General features: G+C 39.9%; 1 pseudogene; it reads left to right on the plus strand.

The window, feature by feature from the left end:
* The first annotated feature begins 1487 nt into the window (after positions 1–1487).
* Positions 1488–14808, plus strand: LOC117344766 (annotated as a pseudogene).
* The last annotated feature ends 284 nt before the right edge of the window (positions 14809–15092 follow it).

Below are 15092 nucleotides of genomic sequence, written 5' to 3' on the forward strand. Positions count from 1 at the left end.
GGGACAGACAGTCAGGGAGAGACAATATGGGGCCAGACAGTCAGGGAGAGACAATATGGGATCAGACAGTCAGGAAGAGACAATATGGGGCCAGACAGTCAGGGAGAGACAATATGGGGCCAGACAGTCAAGGAGAGACAATATAAAGCCCGACAGTCACGTAGGGATAATATGGGGCCAGACAGTCAGGGATAGACAATATGGGGCCAGACAGTCAAGGAGAGACAATATGGGGCCAGACAGTCAGGGAGAGACAATATGGGGCCAGACAGTCAAGGAGAGACAATATGGGGTCAGACAGTCAGGGAGAGACAATATGGGGCCAGTCAAGGAGAGACAATATGACAAGACAGTCAGGGAGGGACAATATGGGGCCAGACAGTCAGGGAGAGACAATATGGGGCCAGACAATTAGGGAGTCACAATATGGGGCCAGACAGTCAGGGAGAGACAATATCAGGCCAGACAGTCAGGGAGAGACAAAATGGGGCCAGACAGTCAGGGAGAGACAATATGGGGCCAGACAGTCAGGGAGGGACAATATGGGGCCAGACAATCAGAGACAATATGGGACCAGACAGTCAGGGAGAGACAATATGGGGCCAGACAGTCAAGGAGGGACAATATGGGGCCAGACAGTCAGGGAGAGACAATATGAAGCCCGACAGTCACAGAGAGACAATATGGGGCCAGACAGTCACGGAGAGACAATATGGGGCCAGACAGTCAGGGAGAGACAATATGGGGCCAGACAGTCAGGGAGAGACAATATGGGGCCAGACAGTCAGGGAGAGACAATATGGGGCCAGACAGTCAGGGAGAGACAATATGGGGCCAGACAGTCAAGGAGAACCAATATGGGGCCAGACAGTCAGGGAGGGACAATATGGGGCCAGTCAACGAGAGACAATATAGGGCAAGACAGTCAGGGAGGGACAATATGGGACCAGACAGTCAGGGAGAGACAACATGGGGCCAGACAATTAGGGAGTCACAATATGGGGCCAGACAGTCAGGGAGAGACAATATCGGGCCAGACACTCAGGGAGAGACAAAATGGGGCCAGACAGTCAGGGAGAGACAATATGGGGCCAGACAGTCAGGGAGGGACAATATGGGGCCAGACAATCAGAGACAATATGGGACCAGACAGTCAGGGAGAGACAATATGGGGCCAGACAGTCAAGGAGGGACAATATGGGGCCAGACAGTCAGGGAGAGACAATATGAAGCCCGACAGTCACAGAGAGACAATATGGGGCCAGACAGTCAGGGAGAGACAATATGGGGCCAGACAGTCAGGGAGAGACAATATGGGGCCAGACAGTCAGGGAGTGAGAATATGGGGCCAGACAGTCAGGGAGAGACAATATGGGGCCAGACAGTCAGGGAGAGACAATATGGGGCCAGACAGTCAGGGAGAGACAATATGGGGCCAGACAGTCAGGGAGAGACAATATGGGGCCAGACAGTCAAGGAGAGACAATATGGGGCCAGACAGTCAAGGAGGGACATATGGGGCCAGACAGTCAAGGAGAGACAATATGGAGCCAGACAGTCACGGAGAGACAATATGGGGCCAGACAGTCAGGGAGAGACAATATGGGGCCAGGCAGTCAGGGAGAGACAATATAGGGCCAGACGGTAAGAGACAGTATGGGGCCAGACAGTCAAGGAGAGACAATATGGGGCCAGACAGTCAGGGAGGGACAATGTTGGGCCAGACAGTCAAGGAGAGACAATATGGAGCCAGACAGTAATGGAGAGACAATATGGGGCCAAATAGTCAGGGAGAGACAATATGGCACCAGAGAGTCAGGGAGAGACAATATGGGGCCAGACAGTCAGGGAGGGACATTGTGGGCCCAGACAGTCAGGGGGAGACAATATGGGGCCAGACAGTCAGGGAGGGACAATATGGGGCCAGACAGTCAGGGAGAGACAATATGGCACCAGAGAGTCAGGGAGAGACAATATGGGGCCAGACAGTCAGAGACAATATGGGGCCAGACAGTCAAGGAGAGACAATATGGGGCCAGACAGTCAGGGAGAGACAATATGGGGCCAGACAGTCAAGGAGAGACAATATGGAGCCAGACAGTCACGGAGAGACAATATGGGGCCAGACAGTCAGGGAAAGACAATATGGGGCCAGACAGTCAGGGAGAGACAATATGGGGCCAGACAGTCAGGGAGAGACATTATGGGGCCAGACAGTCAGGGAGAGACAATATGGGGCCAGACAGTCAAGGAGGGACATATGGGGCCAGACAGTCAGGAAGAGACAATATGGGGCCAGACAGTCAGGGAGGGACATTGAGGGCCTCGACAGTCAGGGAGAGACAATATGGAGCCAGACAATCAGGGAGGGACAATATGGGGCAAGACAGTCAGGGAGAGACAATATGGGACCAGACAGTCAGGGAGAGACAATATGAGGCCAGACTAAATCCCTGAATTTTCTTACAGGTGGCCTAATTTGACTTGTTCTCATGTTGATCATCCTTATTCTGCTGATCCTGGTGGTCCTCCTTATAATAATCCGTCGGAGGTTAGTAATTAATACTCCATACCACAATTTACATTAATTTCATGTCAAAATTTAAATCTTAATATGAATTATATAGAATTTCATAGTAATACATTATTATATCGAATTTTATAGTAATACAGTATTATATAGAATTTTATAGTAATACAGTATTATATAGAATATTATAGTAATACAGTATTATATAGAATATTATAGTAATACAGTATTATATAGAATTTTATAGTAATACAGTATTATATAGAATATTATAGTAATACAGTATTATATAGAATGTTTTAGTAATACAGTATTATATAGAATTTTATAGTATTTAATAGACTAATATAGACTTATATAGAATTCTATTCAGAAGACTGAGGTCAATATTTTAGATTCTACCAGGTTGGTATAACACAATATTGACTGAACCAAAGATCCTTGATTTTTAAATTTTGATACTTGTTTGTAAAAGGGTGGTTAATGGTTGTGCCTTATAATTATCTTGACACTTTACACTGGGCTAATAAATGTGACGTCACAACAATTATGACGTCATAAACACAATACATTATATTTATCTTGATGAACTAAGTGTTGCATCACAATGATTATGACGTCATAAACACAATACATTATATTTATCTTGATGAACTAAGTGTTGCGTCACAATGATTATGACGTCATAAACACAATACATTATATTCATCTAGATAACAGGAAAATGACACTGGGCTAAACTAAGTGTGACGTCACACCACGTCATAAACACAATACATTATATTTATCTAGATAACAGGAAAATGACACTGGGCTAAACTAAGTGTGACGTCACACCACGTCATAAACACAATACATCATATTGACTTGGTGTTTCCGGGTAAATATATGTATCGGACTTTTTGAATGTCATTATTGTTAAAAGAAAATATTGGAAATATAAAAATTAAGCTGTGATTTTGTTTTGAGTTGAAAAGTTTGTTCAGGTTTTGTGTTCATGCTTTTTACCTCATGCTCCATTGGATTATCATTTAATAAATAAAAAATAAAAATTTCATCGTCATCAATTATAGACAGATGGTCTTTATATACAGGCAGTTATTATATACAGGTTGTCGTTATATACAGGTGGTCGTTATATAAAGGCTGTCATTACATACAGATGTTCGTTATATACAGGCAGTCGTTATAGACATGCAGTCGTTATATACAGGCAGTCGTTATAGACATGCAGTCGTTATATACAGGCAGTTATTATATACAGGCAGTTGTTATATACAGGTTGTCGTTATATACCGGCAGTCATTATATACAGGCAGTTGTTACATACAGATGTTCGTTATATACAGGTGGTCGTTATATACAGACAGTGGTTATATACAGGTGGTCGTTATAGACATGCGGTCGTTATATACGGCAGTCATTATATACAGGTGGTCGTTATATACAGGCAGTCGTTATAGACATGTGGTCGTCATATACAGGCAGTCATTATATACAGGCAGTTGTTACACACAGGTGGTTGTTATATACAGGCAGTCATTATATACAGGCAGTCATTACATACAGGTGGTCGTTATATACAGGCAGTCGTTATAGACATGTGGTCGCCATATACAGGCAGTCATTATATACAGGCAGTTGTTACACACAGATGGTCGTTATAGACAGGTGATCGTCATATACAGGCAGTCGTTATATACAGGCAGTCGTTATATACAGGCAGTCGTTATATACAGGTGGTCGTTATATACAGGCAGTCATTATATACAGGTGGTCGTCATATACAGGTGAGCGTTATATACATTTCGTTGTACATAACATTAAAAGTGATTAACTGTTATATCTTTTATTAGGTCATCTGACCCGAAGGGTCATTTTGTAACATGATTGCACAATCGTGGTTCTTCTGAACAAAACCTATTTCAAACTTCTTCTCAAATTCCATCAGTGGGATTCAGCTCTTACTTACCAGAAATGATCCAGTGTTGTTATTTTTCAGGTCGGTCAGAAATCCAAGATGGCCGCCTTGGCAACCATCTTGAAAAACACATTTTAAACTTCTTCTCCAGTTCCACTGGTGCCATTGAGCTGGAAATTGGTGAGGATGTTAAGGAAGGAGAGCCAACAAAGTGTTGTTATTTTTTAGGCCTCGTAAAAACTTTGACATGGCAGCCACGGCGGCCATTTTGTAACTTGATTGTGCAATCATGGTTCTTCCTGAACAACACCTATTTAAATCTTCTTCACAAATTCCACCTGTGGGATTCATCTCTAGCTTACCAGAAATGATCCTGAGATAGTCTTGATCAAGTGTTGTTGATATTTTTCGGGTTGATCCAAATTCGAAGATGGCCACCATGGCCCACAGTTCCACTATACCTGCCACAGAGTTTGCATACTACAATAGTATAAGGGTCTTTAATCTAGAGTCAGATGACTGTTAAGGCCCCTGGGCCTCTTGTAATCTATACATGATACAAATAATTATTTACAGATATATGAACTATGTTAAATGGTGCAGTCTTTTAGAAAAACAAGACATACTAATTATTTATTTATTTCAGGACATGAGTAATTTCTATGCCCAATACCGAGCCATAGAGCCATACTTGAAACAGAAGAGTATAGAGTCGGACGAGAGCAAGATAGGACAGGAACAGAATCTACAGTCTGTCAAAGACAGAGCGAAATTGGTCAGTATTCCGACAAACAAGGCAATGTTGTAAGTCAGACCTATTGTTATCTCGAAGTCATTAGGGCCATGTAAAAACATGAGATATTCGGAGTATTCCAGATTATCAGAAACATCTTAAATGGAAATATTACTATCAGAACTGAATGTTTACTCGGAGCCATTTAGTCTTCTGAGGTTGAGATAATGAAGTTCGACTCTTTATCACAAATAATGACTCGATACTCATTTTGTGTCTCAAGGTTAAAATAATTTGGTGACAAATATTTTTGATTCATGGTTGAGATATTTTGGCAGTTTGACTTTTTTTGCAGTGAAAATTGTAAAGTATTACATTTTCAGTGATTTCATTCATGTTTTCGTTCGTAAACATTTGAATATTATACATGTATATGTCAAACCAGGTGAGCGATACAGGCCTATTGTGCCTCTTAAGCTTGTATGATTCAAATCTACTGATTGATGAATGAAACATGTAAGTCCTGTGAATTATCTACTGTTAATCTGCCAGGGGGCTGCAACAGCTCAGTGGGTTATAGGGCCGGGTATGTAACCCCCGGTGAAGATTCGAGGTGAGTGGTTCGACAGCTCAGTGGGTTATAGGGTCGAGTATGTAACCTCCGGTGAAGATTCGAGGTGAGTGATTCGACAGTTCGGTGGGTTATAGGGTCGAGTATGTAACCTCCGGTGAAGATTCGAGGTGAGTGATTCGACAGCTCGGTGGGTTATAGGGTCGAGTATGTAACCTCCGGTGAAGATTCGAGGTGAGTGATTCGACAGCTCGGTGGCCTATAGGGTCGGGTATGTAACCTCCGGTGAAGATTCGAGGTGAGTGGGTTATAGGGTCGAGTATGTAACCTCCGGTGAAGATTTGAGGTGAGTGGTTCGACACTCCTTCTATGTGGCGATTTGTGTTTCTCGGAAAGTTAAGATACACAAGGATCGACACTAACAGTAGCCTGGCAGCCCTGGGCTTCCTGAGGCCTGTTGGGCTGCTAGAATGTCCAGACCAGCAGCCCTGTGGGCTGCCAACATTTTCAGTCAAATGTATAATGTCCAGCTAAAATTTCTTTGTTTACTTCAATAATTTTATTTTCAAAACTGTTTATATAAAACCTGTTGGTGTAAGATCTGATATTTTCATGCTCAGGATGAGTTAGACAGCAGGAAACTGCATTTAAGGGACCTTCCCCCAAATGCCTTAGGAGGGGTACCGGTTTCACCATTGACAGCCCAGCAGTCTGTCAAGGCGATTAAGTTAATGTCAACCCCTCGATACAGATGGGCCTGTGCTAACATGGTTGTTTCCTTGCGGAAGTGCTAATATACACTGCCCAAATTGCTCCGAAATATAGAATGTGATGGGCTTCCCATATGTTTTCAGTGAGGTAGCCACCAGCTACTACAAGGACATCCCCTCTAAAAACATCCAGGACTGTTCACTCAACCAGCCTGATAAAAAAATACTAAACAAATCAAAATTTAAGAAGATAGGATTGTGAGAGTAAATTGAAAGTTGAAATTCAACTAAATCTTTAAAAATAAAAAAATATTGTTGAAATACACAAGATGTTTAAGTTCTATTCTATTTTCATGATGAAAAGACAACATGTTGAATTAAATAACTGTTCTGTTAGCAATCTTCACAACCTCTTGTTACAGTTAAAAGGTATTTGGAAAAGGTGATGAATAACATTGATAAAAAAACTATGATCATGACTTGTTTTTTATTCAGGATGGTTTATATGAGTGTATTCTATGTGCCTGCTGCAGTACCTCTTGTCCAAGCTACTGGTGGAACTCTGATAAGTACCTCGGACCCGCAGTGTTGATGTAGGCCTACAGGTATATAGTCTACCTATCTCTGATAAGAACCTCAGACCTGTCGTGTTGATGTAGACCTACAGGTATATATTGTACCTATCTCTGATAAGTACCTCGGACCTGTCATGTTGATGTAGACCTACAGGTATATATTGTAACTATCTTTCTGATAAGTATACCTCGGACCTGTCGTGTTGATGTAGGCCTACAGATATATATTGTACCTATCTCTGATAAGTACCTCGGACCTGACGTGTTGATGCAGGCCTACAGGTATATATTGTAACTATCTTTCTGATAAGTATACCTCGGACCTGTCGTGTTGATGTAGGCCTACAGATATATATTGTACCTATCTCTGATAAGTACCTCGGACCTGTCGTGTTGATGTAGGCCTACAGGTACATATTGTACCTTTCTCTGATAAGTACCTCGGACCTGTCGTGTTGATGTAGACCTACAGGTATATATTGTACCTATCTCTGATAAGTACCTCGGACCTGTCGTGTTGATGTAGACCCACAGGTATATATTGTACCTATCTCTGATAAGTACCTCGGACCTGTCGTGTTGATGTAGACCCACAGGTATATATTGTACCTATCTCTGATAAGTACCTCGGACCTGTCGTGTTGATGTAGACCCACAGGTATATATTGTACCTATCTCTGATAAGTACCTCGGACCTGTCGTGTTGATGTAGACCCACAGGTATATATTGTACCTATCTCTGATAAGTACCTCGGACCTGTCGTGTTGATGTAGACCTACAGGTATATATTGTACCTATCTCTGATAAGTACCTCGGACCTGTCATGTTGATGTAGACCTACAGGTATATATTGTACCTATCTCTGATAAGTACCTCGGACCTGTCATGTTGATGTAGACCCACAGGTATATATTGTACCTATCTCTGATAAGTACCTCGGACCCGCTGTGTTGATGCAGGCCTACAGGTATATATTGTAACTATCTTTCTGATAAGTATACCTCGGACCTGTCGTGTTGATGCAGGCCTACAGGTATATATTGTACCTATCTCTGATAAGTACCTCGGACCTGTCGTGTTGATGTAGACCAACAGGTATATATTGTACCTATCTCTGATAAGTACCTCGGACCTGTCATGTTGATGTAGACCTACAGGTATATATTGTACCTATCTCTGATAAGTACCTCGGACCTGTCATGTTGATGTAGACCCACAGGTATATATTGTACCTATCTCTGATAAGTACCTCGGACCCGCTGTGTTGATGCAGGCCTACAGGTATATATTGTAACTATCTTTCTGATAAGTATACCTCGGACCTGTCGTGTTGATGTAGGCCTACAGATATATATTGTACCTATCTCTGATAAGTACCTCGGACCTGTCGTGTTGATGTAGGCCTACAGGTACATATTGTACCTTTCTCTGATAAGTACCTCGGACCTGTCGTGTTGATGTAGACCTACAGGTATATATTGTACCTATCTCTGATAAGTACCTCGGACCTGTCGTGTTGATGTAGACCCACAGGTATATATTGTACCTATCTCTGATAAGTACCTCGGACCTGTCGTGTTGATGTAGACCCACAGGTATATATTGTACCTATCTCTGATAAGTACCTCGGACCTGTCGTGTTGATGTAGACCCACAGGTATATATTGTACCTATCTCTGATAAGTACCTCGGACCTGTCGTGTTGATGTAGACCCACAGGTATATATTGTACCTATCTCTGATAAGTACCTCGGACCTGTCGTGTTGATGTAGGCCTACAGGTATATATTGTACCTATCTCTGATCAGTACCTCGGACCTGTCGTGTTGATGTAGGCCTACAGATATATATTGTACCTATCTCTGATAAGTACCTCGGACCTGTCGTGTTGATGTAGGCCTACAGATATATATTGTACCTATCTCTGATAAGTACCTCGGACCTGTCGTGTTGATGTAGACCTACAGGTATATATTGTACCTTTCTCTGATAAGTACCTCGGACCTGTCGTGTTGATGTAGGCCTACAGGTATATATTGTACCTATCTCTGATAAGTACCTCGGACCTGACGTGTTGATGTAGACCTACAGGTATATATTGTACCTATCTCTGATAAGTACCTCGGACCTGACGTGTTGATGTAGACCTACAGGTATATATTGTACCTATCTCTGATAAGTACCTCGGACCTGTCATGTTGATGTAGACCTACAGGTATATATTGTACCTATCTCTGATAAGTACCTCGGACCCGACGTGTTGATGTAGGCCTACAGGTATATATTGTACCTATCTCTGATAAGTACCTCGGACCTGTCATGTTCATGTAGACCTACAGGTATATATTGTACCTATCTCTGATAAGTACCTCGGACCTGTCGTGTTGATGTAGACCTACAGGTATATATTGTACCTATCTCTGATAAGTACCTCGGACCCGACGTGTTGATGTAGGCCTACAGGTATATATTGTACCTATCTCTGATAAGTACCTCGGACCTGTCATGTTCATGTAGACCTACAGGTATATATTGTACCTATCTCTGATAAGTACCTCGGACCTGTCGTGTTGATGTAGACCTACAGGTATATATTGTACCTATCTCTGATAAGTACCTCGGACCTGTCGTGTTGATGTAGGCCTACAGATATATATTGTACCTATCTCTGATAAGTACCTCGGACCTGTCGTGTTGATGTAGGCCTACAGGTACATATTGTACCTTTCTCTGATAAGTACCTCGGACCTGTCGTGTTGATGTAGACCCACAGGTATATATTGTACCTATCTCTGATAAGTACCTCGGACCTGTCGTGTTGATGTAGACCCACAGGTATATATTGTACCTATCTCTGATAAGTACCTCGGACCTGTCGTGTTGATGTAGGCCTACAGATATATATTGTACCTATCTCTGATAAGTACCTCGGACCTGTCGTGTTGATGTAGGCCTACAGGTACATATTGTACCTTTCTCTGATAAGTACCTCGGACCTGTCGTGTTGATGTAGACCCACAGGTATATATTGTACCTATCTCTGATAAGTACCTCGGACCTGTCGTGTTGATGTAGACCCACAGGTATATATTGTACCTATCTCTGATAAGTACCTCGGACCTGTCGTGTTGATGTAGACCCACAGGTATATATTGTACCTATCTCTGATAAGTACCTCGGACCTGTCGTGTTGATGTAGACCCACAGGTATATATTGTACCTATCTCTGATAAGTACCTCGGACCTGACGTGTTGATGTAGACCCACAGGTATATATTGTACCTATCTCTGATAAGTGCCTCAGACCCGATGTGTTGATGTAGACCTACAGGTATATATTGTACCTATCTCTGATAAGTACCTCGGACCTGTCGTGTTGATGTAGGCCTACATGTATATATTGTTCCTATCTCTGATAAGTACCTCGGACCAGCTGTTCATTTAGTCTTTTAACACGAATGCGTGGGGGCTTCAACTTATTAGTGTTTACTTTTCATTGTTTATCTTTCCATCTGTTGATCCGTTTGACCATAGCTGGTATTAAAAAAAGCCATCTCCCCATCCCACTTCATGCTATGTGTCTCTGCCTTCGACACTCACAGTCAGTGGAACTAATTAGGACATAGTAACTTAGATGTATGCTTGGTCTTAAAAATGGTGATAAGTTCTACCGCTTATAGCTGCCTCCTTTCAGGTTATTCTTCCCAACAGCAGTTGATTATCATTACAATATTTTAGTAGTTAACACTATTTTGAAGATATTGTTATTGCATCATTATCATAATGAAAAAATATTATGTTAAGTAAAGATATCATTGTTATGTAAAGATATCATTGTTATGTAAAGATATCATTGTTATGTAAAGATGTTAAGTAAATATATCATTGTTATGTAAAGATATCATTGTTATGTAAATATATCATTGTTATGTAAAGTTAACTCCATTTATAGCTTCAATTCAGTTCAATGTACGTGTAGATAGGCCAACTCATTATTTATCATTAAATAAATATCATTTTCGAAGATATCTGTAACAGAGCGCAGGAATTAGATAAATTTAAATCACTGCCTCCGCTAGGGATCGAACCCGGGACCTCTGGCTTACTAGTCTTACGCTCAACCGATCGAGCTAAAGAGAAGATCTCTCTAGCCGAGAGGTATATTGCGGCTAGTATTTACCAGGGTTACATATCATTATCATGTATATTTATTTGATCATTATTTCTTGATATACCCTATTACATAATGTATTATCAAAGTCTCGGATTTCCTTGGAAGGTCACCACGCTGGACTTGTATGTTTAAGGTGGATGATCGACTCCCGGGATGAGTTCCGACAGGAACGACTAAAGATGATGGAGGATTCCTTCTCTGTGTATCGCTGTCATACCATTATGAATTGTACCAAGACCTGTCCTAAGGTAAAACATGTTACATACTCTCTCATATCTAGCAGACAATTTTCTGTCCATCATCAGCAGAATTTACTCAGATAATATTATAGCAATTTCTCTCGGGATCTTTTTAGGAATTAACTCAGATGAAGTTAAGACTATTTCTCTGTGGGGCTTCATGGAAATTTAGTCAGATGAAGTTAAGACTATTTCTCTGTGGGGCTTCATGGAAATTTAGTCAGATGAAGTTAAGACTATTTCTCTGTGGGGCTTCATGGAAATTTAGTCAGATGAAGTTAAGACTATTTCTCTATGGGGCTTCATGGAAATTTAGTCAGATGAAATTTAGACTATTTCTCTGTGGGGCTTCATGGAAATTTAGTCAGATGAAGTTAAGACTATTTCTCTGTGGAGCTTCATGGAAATTTAGTCAGATGAAGTTAAGACTATTCCTCTGTAGGGCTTCATGGAAATTTAGTCAGATGAAGTTTAGACTATTTCTCTGTGGGGCTTCATGGAAATTTAGTCAGATGAAGTTAAGACTATTTCTCTGTGGAGCTTCATGGATATTTAGTCAGATGAAGTTAAGACTATTTCTCTTTGGAGCTTCATGGAAATTTAGTCAGATGAAGTTAAGACTATTTCTCTGTGGAGCTTCATGGAAATTTAGTCAGATGAAGTTTAGACTATTTCTCTGTGGGGCTTCATGGAAATTTAGTCAGATGAAGTTAAGACTATTTCTCTGTGGGGCTTCATGGAAATTTAGTCAGATGAATTAAGACTATTTTTCTGTGGGCTTCATGGAAATTTAGTCAGATGAAGTTTAGACTTATTTTTCTTTGGATCTTTATTGAAATTTAGTCAGATGAAGTTAAGACTATTTCTCTGTGGGGCTTCATGGATATTTAGTCAAATGAATTAAGACTATTTCTCTGTGGGGCTTCATGGAAATTTAGTCAGATGAATTAAGACTATTTCTCTGTTGGGCTTCATGGAAATTTAGTCAGATGAAGTTAAGACTATTTCTCTGTGGGGCTTCATGGAAATTTAGTCAGATGAAGTTTAGACTATTTCTCTGTGGAGCTTCATGGAAATTTAGTCAGATGAAGTTTAGACTATTTCTCTGTGGGGCTTCATGGAAATTTAGTCAGATGAAGTTAAGACTATTCCTCTGTGGGGCTTCATGGAAATTTAGTCAGATGAAGTTTAGACTATTTCTCTGTGGGGCTTCATGGAAATTTAGTCAGATGAAGTTAAGACTATTTCTCTGTGGAGCTTCATGGAAATTTAGTCAGATGAAGTTAAGACTATTTCTCTTTGGAGCTTCATGGAAATTTAGTCAGATGAAGTTAAGACTATTTCTCTGTGGAGCTTCATGGAAATTTAGTCAGATGAAGTTTAGACTATTTCTCTGTGGGGCTTCATGGAAATTTAGTCAGATGAAGTTAAGACTATTTCTCTGTGGGGCTTCATGGAAATTTAGTCAGATGAATTAAGACTATTTTTCTGTGGGCTTCATGGAAATTTAGTCAGATGAAGTTTAGACTTATTTTTCTTTGGATCTTTATTGAAATTTAGTCAGATGAAGTTAAGACTATTTCTCTGTGGGGCTTCATGGATATTTAGTCAGATGAATTAAGACTATATCTCTGTGGGGCTTCATGAAAATTTAGTCGGATGAAGTTAAGACTATTTCTCTGTGGAGCTTCATGGATATTTAATCAGATGAAGTTAAAACTATTTCTCTGTGGAGCTTCATGGAAATTTAGTCAGATGAAGTTAAGACTATTTCTCTTTGGAGCTTCATGGAAATTTAGTCAGATGAAGTTAAGATTATTTCTCTGTGGAGCTTCATGGATATTTAGTCAGATGAAGTTAAGACTATTTCTCTGTGGAGCTTCATGGAAATTTAGTCAGATGAAGTTAAGACTATTTCTCTTTGGAGCTTCATGGAAATTTAGTCAGATGAAGTTAAGACTATTTCTCTGTGGAGCTTCATGGAAATTTAGTCAGATGACGTTTGACTATTTTTCTGTGGATTTCTATCGAAATTTAGTCAGATGAAGCTATGACTTTTTTTCTGTGGAGCTTTATCAAACTTTAATCAGATTAAGAATTTTCTGAAAAGAAACTTGCAGCAAACTTGCCTAGAATCACAGGAACTTGATATTATGATACATGTATAAGAATTTTGGGTTGAGAATTTGTACCAGGTCCCTGTGTATAGAACTCATACACATCACATGATAAGGCATCCTAAGACCCTTTTGAGTGTATAATTTTTGGTTGTATAATTTGGTAGATATTTTCAGATTTCTTACTTGAATTTATACAATATTTAAAATTCTATGTTTAATTTAACTTTTGAATTCAATTTTTTTTTAAAACTACTAAATAATACTGATTTGTTAAATTTAAAGAGTGAAAAAAAAATATTTGAAACATTTATGGTGATTAGGGATTGATGAAGATTTTCTTTTGTTTGACAGGGACTCAACCCGGGCTTGGCTATTGGTGAAATCAAGAAGATGCTTGCACAATACAACAATAAAGCATGATGGGTTACCGTGGGCGACGAAGTACAACTTAACAGTGTAACAGATTACAGAGAGTGATGCTGTCCCAGCTTCAGCAGCAATACCTTACAGACTTTATGGCTGTGTTATAACTACTCTGACTTTCCGTACTGATAACTTCTGATTGATAACAAGAACACAAGGGACTTGTATTCTATAAAAGCTATTCCGGGTGTTTGCTCAGGCTTTGGTCTGTAAAAACTTTTCTAAGACCAGTTTTTCATACACTTATAAAATTAGAAGGAAGTTGTAAAGTCTACATGAAGCTAAGGTCAAATTATATTTGATTAAGGAAGTACAGATATATCTTTCTGTTAGAATCTGATCAGAATTATTTGAAATGTAAATCTTTAAATACAGTGTAGAGAAAGCTTAAGGTACAATACCTTGAACTGTAAAACCATTATCATTGGGGTTTTACTTTCGCTTATTTAGTGGGTGATCTTGGTACATGAATTTCAATTTATCAATTAGGTCAATTTATTAAAAAGTTTGAAGTACTTACATGAAGATAATCTTTATCCACAGATTTTTGTCCCCGCTAACAAGTGTTTTTGAAGAAAACCACAAAACTATGAAAACATTTGATTTTACATTCGGGCTAGTATCACAAATGATAAATCGGTAAATTATTGCATTTTAAGCATTTTCCAGCTAAATTGAATTTGTTATTGTTTTAGAAATTATGCATCTCTCCAATTTGTATTTATTTATACACTGGTTTTATGTCTGAGAGAAATCTTTGTAATATTATTTTGAATAAAGAGTTGATTATATGATTTATCTTAAAACTGAATGGAGTTGTTTGTAACCCATTATCATCGGATTCCAGAACACGTCAAGAACGCTGTCCTTAAACAACCTTATACACTATTTCTTGGTAGTTGCAGTATATATGTCAAGTCCGCCGTCCTTAAACAACCTTATACACTAATTCTTGGTAGTTCCAGTACACGTCATGAACGCCGTCCTTAAACAACCTTATACACTATTTCTTGGTAGTTGCAGTATATATGTCAAGTACGCCGTCCTTAAACAACCTTATACACTAATTCTTGGTAGTTCCAGTACACGTCATGA

The sequence above is a fragment of the Pecten maximus genome, chromosome 16 (assembly GCF_902652985.1).
Source record: "Pecten maximus chromosome 16, xPecMax1.1, whole genome shotgun sequence".
Lineage (NCBI taxonomy): Eukaryota > Metazoa > Mollusca > Bivalvia > Pectinida > Pectinidae > Pecten > Pecten maximus.